We start from the raw sequence: 12204 nt of genomic DNA on the forward strand, positions 1-12204 counted from the left end.
GCAATTCTCTTCGTAGTGTTTTCCGGTCAGTATAATTTTTACTCTGCATTAAGGGTAAATAAATAAAAGAAAATATTCTAAATATGATGTGATGAATATTGTCAAATAAATAAAAAAATAAATACTTAAAAATGTAAACTTTTTTTATCATAGATTTAGCATAGCTTGTCTGAATACAGCAAAACACAAGCTTTAGTCACTACGGCCACTAGAGGTCCTTGTTCTCATTAAAAAAAAAAGCTAAATTCCTAAAGCTATAAAAACAAGACACGAAAAAATGCTGTAATTGGCTTATCAAAAATTTTATGCAAAAAAGGATTAAAAAAATAAACATATTATCCACAATAAGAAAGCAATTTGATCTTGATTTTTCTAAAATAATGCAATTCTGAGACAGTATTTACTATACATCATTGCTTCTCAAGCTACGTCTCTCAAGCCCCTCGATTTTGTTTTTTCTAAGCTGTTATTTTAGCTATTGACTATTATATTTATTTATTCATTTTGGGTTTTTTGTCATATTTTTTTCTAACACTTTGTGCTCTCTCTTCCTCCCATAAAATCATGAAAGATTTGGGGGGTTTATTTTACCTTTACATTATTTTTTTTTTATGCTGGTTTCCCCTGAAACCGGGGCTGACTTATAGGAGTCTCCAAACATGCACTGCAGAACTGATCTGAGTTTGCTAAAATCCAGCCGCAACTGAAGCTACCTGGTGATCATAAGACCATAGGGGGGCGAAAGTGTCGTCCCATCCTACAGTGGCTGGTGAGAAATACCCTGTAAATCAATCGGTGGTGTGAGGCAGTGGACACTTTTGACATAGAAAAAGATCATTTTTACATATGTTTTTGGTTACTTTTTGTTAATTGCACTAAGTTTTATTTTCAGACACAAGTTTTAGAATTTTCTCTTATGGGAGTGCCCCTCCCTGTAATATAGGCTGAATGTGAAATTTGTGTATACCCTGGGTGCTGAACGTTTTTAGTTGTTAATTGTAGAATCTGTCTGAGGACATCAGCTTAAAAATGCAACAAACTTGTCACTAACCACTCTGGCTACAGGGTCTGAGGGGGATCCCAGCCTTCACTTTTTAACCCTTTAACAGAAATTTGACTTACAACGGGGCCTCCTGGGTTGCATCCAGAGAGTAGCTGCTGGCCTGAGGAAAGAATATATATTTTAACTAGAGTATTGAAACTGGGTCAGTAATTGAAGGAACAGAACCAGTTATAGAATCAGGGGACAAAACTGCAGTCACAGGAATAGAGAGAGAAAATACCAAAAGGTCAGTCAAAAGCCACACAAGTCAGGGTCAAAGTCAAAAGGGATTATGAAGCAAAGAAACTCTGGATTTTGCTAGGTCAGGAGCAGGAGATCAGCAGATAAACTGTACCACAGATGTACAAGGTAAACTAAATAATAACTGGGAATTTACAGCAGACTCCTAGAAGTTGAAATACGGTGTAATAACGTCCAATAGGATACATCAGGAAGCTGATTACACCTGCTGAGCACCTGAAAAGTACATAAACACTCTACTTGACTGGACAGCACCACAAGTCACAGCCATACAAGTATATTTAGCTGGATATCGATTGCACTACCTACTAATGCTGGTGATACTCCTTCCACCATCTTCATTGCCCCGTCACATACACACTTCTCAGCACATGACATGGGTTGGGCCTGCAAGGGATTATCTCCTCTCGCCCAATCCAGCTCTCAACCTCTGTTTTTGGCTATAAAGTGAGCATAAATCACACCGTGACAGTGTCCACACACCCCAGTAACTTAACGCACACTGCCACCCCTCAAACACACATGGGGGGGATGAGTTACCGAAATATGCTACTGTTAGACAATCAAAAGGTCACACACTCTCTGAAAGATATGGATCCTTTAGAGAATACAAGGATCAAACATATTAAAGATTGTAAGCTTTAATTTAAATATATACAGACCTTACAATAAAATATATGAAGATAAAAATAAAACGTCACACAAATATACAAAACAGTTGTAAAATAAAAAGGGACAAATAACGTAAATAACGTTTATGTCTACAGTTATCTGTGTCCTTGAGGGAAGGAGAAATGAATTATGGATCACACCAGCATATGCAGCCCTCACATGTGAACTTCTTTTGTGTCACCCAGATTTTTATAGTCTTGACCATAGACTCATATTTCCAGGATGTCCCAGGCTGGCCCATTTAAAATTTGCTGTTTGTGACTGGATGATGGTTTAATTTATGGTCTTGCATTTCAAACATCCTGTGTCTCCTTCCACTCCTCCCTACATAGTGGGTAAGAAATATTCTTCTACTTAAAGACCATTTGCTCTCAGTATTCTCTCACTAAAGCAGTAAATGCTTTCCCCCTCTCCACACTGTGGAGCTCCATCCTCCTGCCATCTCTGACAGAAGGAAGAGGAAAGCAGAGCTGTCAGAAGCAAGAGCCCTGGTGAATTACTGCAAAAGTACTCAGCTAGGTACACAACTTACAGATACTCAGCAGCAGCAATTTGGTAGACAATTTTTAATGAAGACTATTGATAAAGTTGTTTAACTTTACATTAAGAAAGTAAATGAACAAAGAAAAACAAATACTGCGTATACAGCTCTGGCAAAAATGAAGAGACCACTGCAAAATGTTCAGTTTGTCTGATTTTTCTCTTTATATGTATATTTGAGTAAACTGTAAATTGTTCTTTTCTTCTACAAACTTGTGAGAACATGTCTCCAAAGTTCCAAGCAATACATTTTGTATTTTTTTCTGACAAAGAAAAATGGTCAATTTTTTTTTTTTTAAACCTGCTTTAAGACCTCATATAATGCAAAGAAAACAAGTTCATAATCATTTAGAAACAACAATACTAATGTTTTAACTTGGGAAGAGTTCAGAAATCAATATTTTGTGGAATAACCTTGATTTTTAATCACAGCTTTCATGCATCTTGGCATGCTTTCCACCAGTCTTTCTCACTGCTTCTGGGTGACCTTATGCCACTCCTGGTACAAAAATGTAAGCAGTTCTTCTTTGTTTGATGGCTTGTGACTATCCATCATCCTCTTGATTACATTCCAGAGGTTTTCGGGGGGGTTCAGGTCTGGAGATTGGGCTGCCCATGACAGGGATTTGATGTGGTGGTCTCTTAATTGTTGCCAGAGCTGTATATGAAATTTAGGCTGTGTTTACATAAAACCAGCATACCCCTATAACATTAAAAATTATTTTACTCTTAATTTGTTTAAAAAAAAAAAAAAGGGAAACAAGAACTTTTCTAAATATTACATGAATCATCATTACTTTGCTGACATAGCACAAACCTACAGTGAAAGAGCAGTAGATGAGCAGGAGGTGAGGAATCGCTGCATACGCTTGGCCTCCGAGGGGTCAATAAGTCCATAGTAAAACAGCTAATGAGGGGAAGAATAATTACTATACATGATAAATGACAGGAAAATGACAGGACAGGCAGGCTGATAACTGTGTAACCTCGCTCACAAAGGTTATGACAGCATTCAAGTTAAAGAAGATGTCATAACCATCAATAACCAAGTCAGTTTAATAGAACTTAAACGAGGAGAGAAAAGGAACATTTGTTACCAGATATTATGATAAACCTGTTTTCAAGGTTTGACCTGTTCTGGCAAGACGGCCTAATGTGTACTGGAGGGATAATGTCCCAGTAATGTAAGATTTATAGCTAGTTACGTGGATACTGACATACACATATACATAGATACATAAACATATATTCAGCCGGTGACTAATGGGGAATGCAAATACTCAGCCAATATAATCATCCAAGAAATACAGGTAGACATACAATAGCGCATCCACCGAGGAGGCTCGATCATAAAGTAATAACTGAAGCTAACAAAACTAAAGCGTAGATAAAACTTGACTAAAACTGACAATTTTCTTAAAAAATTAATGCATCTATTTTCTCCCCAAAAATTTTTATTTGGGGGATACAGTAAATTACTTGGCAGGGGCCACTAAATGTACGGGACTGCTGTATTCCGCTCTGTAAATTGCTTATATTTGGCAGCTTTAGGAGCAGAAGGATCATGTAAAAATGTCTGAAATCCTTAAATCATTAATGCAATATTTTTCTCACACCCCTAAAATTAAAGAGATTCTTGGGTGCTGCAACTCAACTCTCACTGAACTGAAGGTGAGCTAAGCTGCAATATCTGAGAACAGCCCCTGCACCTTGGACGGAGGCGTGGTGTCCCAGCTCGGTATATAATAATAATAATAAATAATAATAATTTTATTTATATAGCACCAACATATTCCGCAGCGCTTTCCAAATTATAGAGGGGACTTGTACAGACAATAGACATTACAGCATAACAGAAATACAGTTCAAAACAGATACCAGGAGGAATGAGGGCCCTGCTCGCAAGCTACAAACTATGAGGAAAAGGGGAGACACGAGAGGTGGATGGTAACAATTGCTATAGTTATTCGGACCGGCCATAGTGTAAGGCTCGGGTGTTCATGTAAAGCTGCATGAACCAGTTAACTGCCTAAGTATGTAGCAGTACAGACACAGAGGGCTAATACTGCATAAAGTGTATGAGAACATGATGCGAGGAACCGGATTATGGTTTAAGTTTTTTTTTGTTTTACATAGTAACATAGTTACTAAGGCCGAAAAAAGACATTTGTCCATCCAGTTCAGCCTATATTCCATCATAATAAATCCCCAGATCTACGTCCTTCTGTTTTGTTTTTTTTTTAATGGGCCACACAGGAATAGTTAGGTTAATGCGTTGAGGCGGTAGGCCAATCTGAACAAATGAGTTTTAGGGTACGCTTAAAACTGTGGGGATTGGGGATTAATCGTATTAACCTAGGTAGTGCATTCCAAAGAATCGGCGCAGCACGTGTAAAGCCATTAAGATGGGAGTGGGAGGTTCTGATTATTGAGGATGCTAACCTGAGGTCATTAGCGGAGCGGAGGGCACGGGTAGGGTGGTAGACTGACCAGAGAGGAGATGTAGGGTGGTGCTGAGCCATGGAGGGCTTTGTGGGTGAGGCTAGTAATTTTGTACTGGATTCTGGAGTGGATGGGTAACCAGTGTAATGACTGGCACAAGGTAGAGGCATCGGTGTAACGGTTGGTGAGGAATATGATCCTATATATATATATATATATATATATATATATATATATATATATATATATATATATATATATATATATATATATATATATATATATATATAATTTACTTCCGACGGTTGTGGGACTTGCAATCAGCTGATCATGGGGGTTCTGGGTGTCGGACCCTCACCAATCTCATAGTTCATCAATAGATTAATAACGGAGAACTATATTAAGACTCCACTGTCACAAGAGTAACACAACCGTATTTTCTCTCATCCAATAAAATCGGTTAGATCATGCTAATTTCGCTCTGACCAGAGTGATCCGACTTTCTTAGATATGGAGAAGATGGAAAAAAATTCTCCTTCATCTCCATTCGGTCAGTCCGTGAAAATTGGACTGCACTCTTCATTCAAGTGTGATCCAATTTTTTTGACGAACCCATTGACTTACATGGCCAACTGCGATCCGATTTACGGATGCAAATCGTGCACGCTGCTATTTTTGTCCTCAGCGAGACTGGTTTGAGGAAGAAAAAAAATGGACATGTGCACAGCCCCATAGAATAACATTGCTCCAAGTGCTATTCACTGTTTTGTCAGACCAAAACACAAGAGAAAGAGAAAGGAATAGGCTATAAGGAGGAGATCACCAAAGGCAGAGATATAGCGTAAAATTGATATAGCTTTATTGAATTAAACACACAAGAAAACATACACTTAAAAACACTTAAAAATGGTCACACGTGACCTGAGACCTATTAACCAAGAGCCTATAATAGGGCTAACAACCTTAGCAGAACTCCCAAAAATGTATGTGCTATACACAGCAATCTACTGCCTATTTCAACAGCATATCAAAATTCCCTATGCACATGACCTATCTACAGTATATGTGCAGATGTCGTAAACTAGGGGTTTCTTTACAGAAGATCACTGCCAAAATGTGCTCAATACAATAGAGGCTGTACTGATGAAACACAAGCATACAACAGTGTGATAAACTTCAAATAGCACAACATATGCAAATAAATATGAATGCACTCACACGGTTATGTGCTTCCTGCCAATATAGGGTGCACAAATGTATAAAAGATACAGGTTCAAATAACAGTCACTATTCAATATATAAAGTATAGAAAGTATGCAAAAAATGAACTATATATTGTGCCACAGGATAGGCACATAAGGGTTAAAGGCACAAACCGGGCGAGCCACCCATACCCAATACGTCAGAGTGGCATCGTTAGTAATAAAGGCCCATGTGGAGTGGAGCAAAGGTAGAGCGGATGCCCAACGCGTGTCGCCACCTAGAGTGGCTTTGTCGGGGTTAATTTATATTGTTCACTGTTTTGTCAGATCGCACTTGGACCAAAAATACTGTGGTCTGCATGAGCCCTTATGTTGATTATAATTGAACCTTGCTCACGGGTATGCGTCCCAGGTCTCCTATCTAGTATTGTGAGCTGTTTTTCAGCAGAAAGAGACTAAGCCTGTCCCTCTCCAATCACCAAAGGGCATCAAACTAATACCCAATAGTGCCCATAAAATAAGACCCATTAGGTAAATGTCAGCTGAACAAACGGCTTTCGACAAGACCGGATACCTATGTAATATGTGCAGAGCGTCCCAACCACCTTTAACAGCAAAAATGTCAGATAAGACTGTGTCGGTGGTACTCTTTCTTTCTAGTAGCTAAGGGTGCATTCACAGGTGCCGATTTCACCCCGTCAATGCACCTTATCGAGCACTGATCGCCTGTATACAAGTCCGTTGGTGCTCGTTTACCTACTGCTTATTCAGGCCAATGAATACTGATGGGAGCAGAACTATAATGGATGTGATCTTCAGTATGATCCCTGTACAGCAACATGTTGCACACGAGGCAATGTGCTGTCGATGATTTTTATTCAGGGATAAAAGATCATATCACCGACGAACGAGAGCAAAAGTTGATATCATCACAAAAGTTGAAAAAGGGAAATGTTTCTATTAATACCAACCATTATCTGCTCCAGATCTGCTTTATCTGCTCACCATTGTGGATGGGTTTGTCTTAAAAAGGAAAAAGAAATTATCTAATCCATTTTGAGTGAGCTTAGATTTCTGGAACAGATACCACATTGCCTCTTTGTGTCTCCGTTAAGTGATTTGATCCCAAATGTTATTACCACCTGGTCTTTTCCTGTAAATCTAGTAGGCATGGACAGTATTGACTTCCCCTGTTAGTGTTGTAGGCTGAGGTAGTACGGCCTCCCTGTCTATATCTGCATGATTTGGCACAGATAGTACTGCCTCCCTGTCTATCTCTATGATTTGGCCCAGATAGTACCGCCTCTCTGTTTATCTTTGTATGATTTGGCACAGATAGTACCGCCTCCCTGTCTATCTCTGTATGATTTGGCACAGATAGTACCGCCTCCCTGTCTATCTCTGTATGATTTGGCACAGATAGCACTGCCTCCCTGTCTATCTCTGTATGATTTGGCACAGATAGTACCACCTCCCTGTCTATCTTTTGATGATTTAGTACAGATAGTACCGCCTCCCTGTCTATCTTTTGATGATTTAGTACAGATAGTACCACCTCCCTGTCTATCTCTGTATGATTTGGCACAGATAGTACTGCCTCCCTGTCTATATCTGTATGCTTTTTCACAGCTAGTACCACCTCCCTGTCTAGCTATGTATTATTTGGCACAGATAGTACCACCTCCCTGTCCATCTCTGTGTGATTTAGCATAGATAGTATCACCTCTCTGTTTATCTCCATATGATTTAGCACACATAGTACTGCCTCATTGTCTATCTGTAATGATTTAGCATAGATAGCACCGCCTCACTGTCTACCGCTGTATAATTTGACAGAGATAGTACCACCGAGTGGTGTAACTTGAAACTCATGAGCCCCGATACGAAAGCTCCAATGCGGGCCCCCAAATATTTTAAATCTTTAAAGGGACTCTGTCACCCCCTCCAGCCGTTAGAAACTAAAAGAACCACCTTGTGCAGCAGTAATGCTGCATTCTGACAAGGTGGCTCTTTTAGTTATTGGTGCAGTCAAAGCAGAAATAAAGCGTTTTATAATTTTGCAAAAATACCTGTCTTTAGTCCTGGAGGCAGGTCTTAACCCCCCTGCTACAGACGCCACACTGCCATCACTCAAGGCTTCTTCGGCACCGGGCGCCGCCCCCTCCGCGCTGTTTTCAAATCAAATCCAGCGCCTGCGCTGTTTTGTTCTGCCTGGGGCAGGCGCAGTGAGCGCTGCCCGTCTGACCTAAGATGCAGTCTCGCATAATGCATAACACACTGCGGGGCTGGGATTCACAGGGTCCAATGCTTAAAACTCCCTCTTTGAACGAGAACAGAGATCAGAGCAGCTGCCACTCAGCACTCTCGCTCTAACAGATGATAGACCTTTCATAATCAGTTCATAAATGGGAAATGTTTAAGAACATCCTAAATAGGCAGTGTAAGCGGTTTATACCTTGTGGGAATAAAAGGACTAGAAATAGGAAAACCCCAATGTGGCTAAACAAAGAAGTAAGACAGGCAATTAACAGTAAAAAGAAAGCATTTGCACTACTAAAGCAGGATGGCACCATTGAAGCTCTAAAAAACTATAGGGAGAAAAATACTTTATCTAAAAAACTAATTAAAGCTGCCAAAAAGGAAACAGAGAAGCACATTGCTAAGGAGAGTAAAACTAATCCCAAACTGTTCTTCAACTATATCAATAGTAAAAGAATAAAAACTGAAAATGTAGGCCCCTTAAAAAATAGTGAGGAAAGAATGGTTGTAGATGACGAGGAAAAAGCTAACATATTAAACACCTTCTTCTCCACGGTATTCACGGTGGAAAATGAAATGCTAGGTGAAATCCAAAGAAACAATGAAAACCCTATATTAAGGGTCACCAATCTAACCCAAGAAGAGGTGCGAAACCGGCTAAATAAGATTAAAATAGATAAATCTCCGGGTCCGGATGGCATACACCCACGAGTACTAAGAGAACTAAGTAATGTAATAGATAAACCATTATTTCTTATTTTTAGTGACTCTATAGCGACAGGGTCTGTTCCGCAGGACTGGCGCATAGCAAATGTGGTGCCAATATTCAAAAAGGGCTCTAAAAGTGAACCTGGAAATTATAGGCCAGTAAGTCTAACCTCTATTGTTGGTAAAATATTTGAAGGGTTTCTGAGGGATGTTATTCTGGATTATCTCAATGAGAATAACTGTTTAACTCCATATCAGCATGGGTTTATGAGAAATCGCTCCTGTCAAACCAATCTAATCAGTTTTTATGAAGAGGTAAGCTATAGACTGGACCACGGTGAGTCATTGGACGTGGTATATCTCGATTTTTCCAAAGCGTTTGATACCGTGCCGCACAAGAGGTTGGTACACAAAATGAGAATGCTTGGTCTGGGGGAAAATGTGTGTAAATGGGTTAGTAACTGGCTTAGTGATAGAAAGCAGAGGGTGGTTATAAATGGTATAGTCTCTAACTGGGTCGCTGTGACCAGTGGGGTACCGCAGGGGTCAGTATTGGGACCTGTTCTCTTCAACATATTCATTAATGATCTGGTAGAAGGTTTACACAGTAAAATATCAATATTTGCAGATGATACAAAACTATGTAAAGCAGTTAATACAAGAGAAGATAGTATTCTGCTACAGATGGATCTGGATAATTTGGAAACTTGGGCTGAAAGGTGGCAGATGAGGTTTAACAATGATAAATGTAAGGTTATACACATGGGAAGAGGGAATCAATATTACCATTACACACTGAACGGGAAACCACTGGGTAAATCTGACAGGGAGAAGGACTTGGGGATCCTAGTTAATGATAAACTTACCTGGAGCAGCCAGTGCCAGGCAGCAGCTGCCAAGGCAAACAGGATCATGGGGTGCATTAAAAGAGGTCTGGATACACATGATGAGAGCATTATACTGCCTCTGTACAAATCCCTAGTTAGACCGCACATGGAGTACTGTGTCCAGTTTTGGGCACCGGTGCTCAGGAAGGATATAATGGAACTAGAGAGAGTACAAAGGAGGGCAACAAAATTAATAAAGGGGATGGGAGAACTACAATACCCAGATAGATTAGCGAAATTAGGATTATTTAGTCTAGAAAAAAGACGACTGAGGGGCGATCTAATAACCATGTATAAGTATATAAGGGGACAATACAAATATCTCGCTGAGGATCTGTTTATACCAAGGAAGGTGACGGGCACAAGGGGGCATTCTTTGCGTCTGGAGGAGAGAAGGTTTTTCCACCAACATAGAAGAGGATTCTTTACTGTTAGGGCAGTGAGAATCTGGAATTGCTTGCCTGAGGAGGTGGTGATGGCGAACTCAGTCGAGGGGTTCAAGAGAGGCCTGGATGTCTTCCTGGAGCAGAACAATATTGTATCATACAATTATTAGGTTCTGTAGAAGGACGTAGATCTGGGTATTTATTATGATGGAATATAGGCTGAACTGGATGGACAAATGTCTTTTTTCGGCCTTACTAACTATGTTACTATGTTACTATGTTACTATGATCCCTAAGTGGGCAAATATTATTCTACACTGTAATAACTATGATGGAAGCTATTTCATAGGTGCCTGGGAAGATGAATAACAAATGTTAACTGGATTGTAGAAATCTAGAATTTAAAAAAAATTATTTTACATCACCCAGTGAGCGTTTACTAGGACGTTTCCACTAGTTGTTATCATGGCCCAAGGGTGGAAGCTTGTGTCTTTAAGGCAAAATGTCTTGTGATAAATGACTGCATGGGAATGGATGAGCAGAACAGCACAGAACAGGCACTGACTCCAATTTATCTTAAAGGGAACCTGTCACCCCGAAAATCGCGGGTGAGGTAAGCCCACCGGCATCAGGGGCTTATCTGCAGCATTCTGTAATGCTGTAGATAAGCCCCCGATGTTACCTGAAAAATGAGAAAAAGACGTTATATTATACTCACCCAGGGGCGGTCCCGCTGCTGGTCAGGTCAAACGGGCGTCTCCGGTCCGCTGCGGCGCCTCCCATCTTCATTATAAGACGTCCTCTTCTGATCTTCAGCCACGGCTCCGGCGCAGGCGTACTTTGCTCTGCCCTCTTGAGGGCAGAGGATAGTACTGCAGTGCGCAGGCGCCGGAAAGGTCAGAGGGCCGGCGCCTGCGCACTGCAGTACTTTGTCTGCCCTCAACAGGGCAGAGCAAAGTACGCCTGCGCCGGAGCCGTGGCTGAAGATCAGAAGAGGACGTCTTGTAATGAAGATGGGAGGCGCCGAAGCGGACCAGAGACGCCCATTTGACCGCCCCTGGGTGAGTATAATATAACGTCTTTTTCTCCTTTTTCAGGTAACATCGGGGGCTTATCTACAGCATTACAGAATGCTGCAGATAAGCCCCTGATGCCGGTGGGCTTACCTCACCCGCGAATTTCGGGGTGACAGGTTCCCTTTAATAGGGAGATAAATATGAGCTCTTCATGGGTCATAATGAGGCTAGAAGCTGTCATTGTTATAGATATATACAGTGGGGCAAAAAAGTATTTAGTCAGTCAGCAATAGTGCAAGTTCCACCACTTAAAAAGATGAGAGGCGTCTGTTATTTACATCATAGGTAGACCTCAACTATGGGAGACAAACTGAGAAAAAAAAATCCAGAAAATCACATTGTCTGTTTTTTTTTCTTTTTTTTTTGCATTTTATGGTGGAAAATAAGTATTTGGTCAGAAACAAACAATCAAGATTTCAGGCTCTCACAGACCTGTAACTTCTTCTTTAAGAGTCTCCTCTTTCCTCCACTCATTACCTGTAGTAATGGCACCTGTTTAAACTTGTTATCAGTATAAAAAGACACCTGTGCACACCCTCAAACAGTCTGACTCCAAACTCCACTATGGTGAAGACCAAAGAGCTGTCAAAGGACACCAGAAACAAAATTGTAGCCCTGCACCAGGCTGGGAAGACTGAATCTGCAATAGCCAACCAGCTTGGAGTGAAAAAATCAACAGTGGGAGCAATAATTAGAAAATGGAAGACATACAAGACCACTGATAATCTC

Source organism: Ranitomeya imitator, chromosome 6 (assembly GCF_032444005.1).
Source record: "Ranitomeya imitator isolate aRanImi1 chromosome 6, aRanImi1.pri, whole genome shotgun sequence".
Taxonomy (NCBI): Eukaryota; Metazoa; Chordata; class Amphibia; order Anura; family Dendrobatidae; genus Ranitomeya; species Ranitomeya imitator.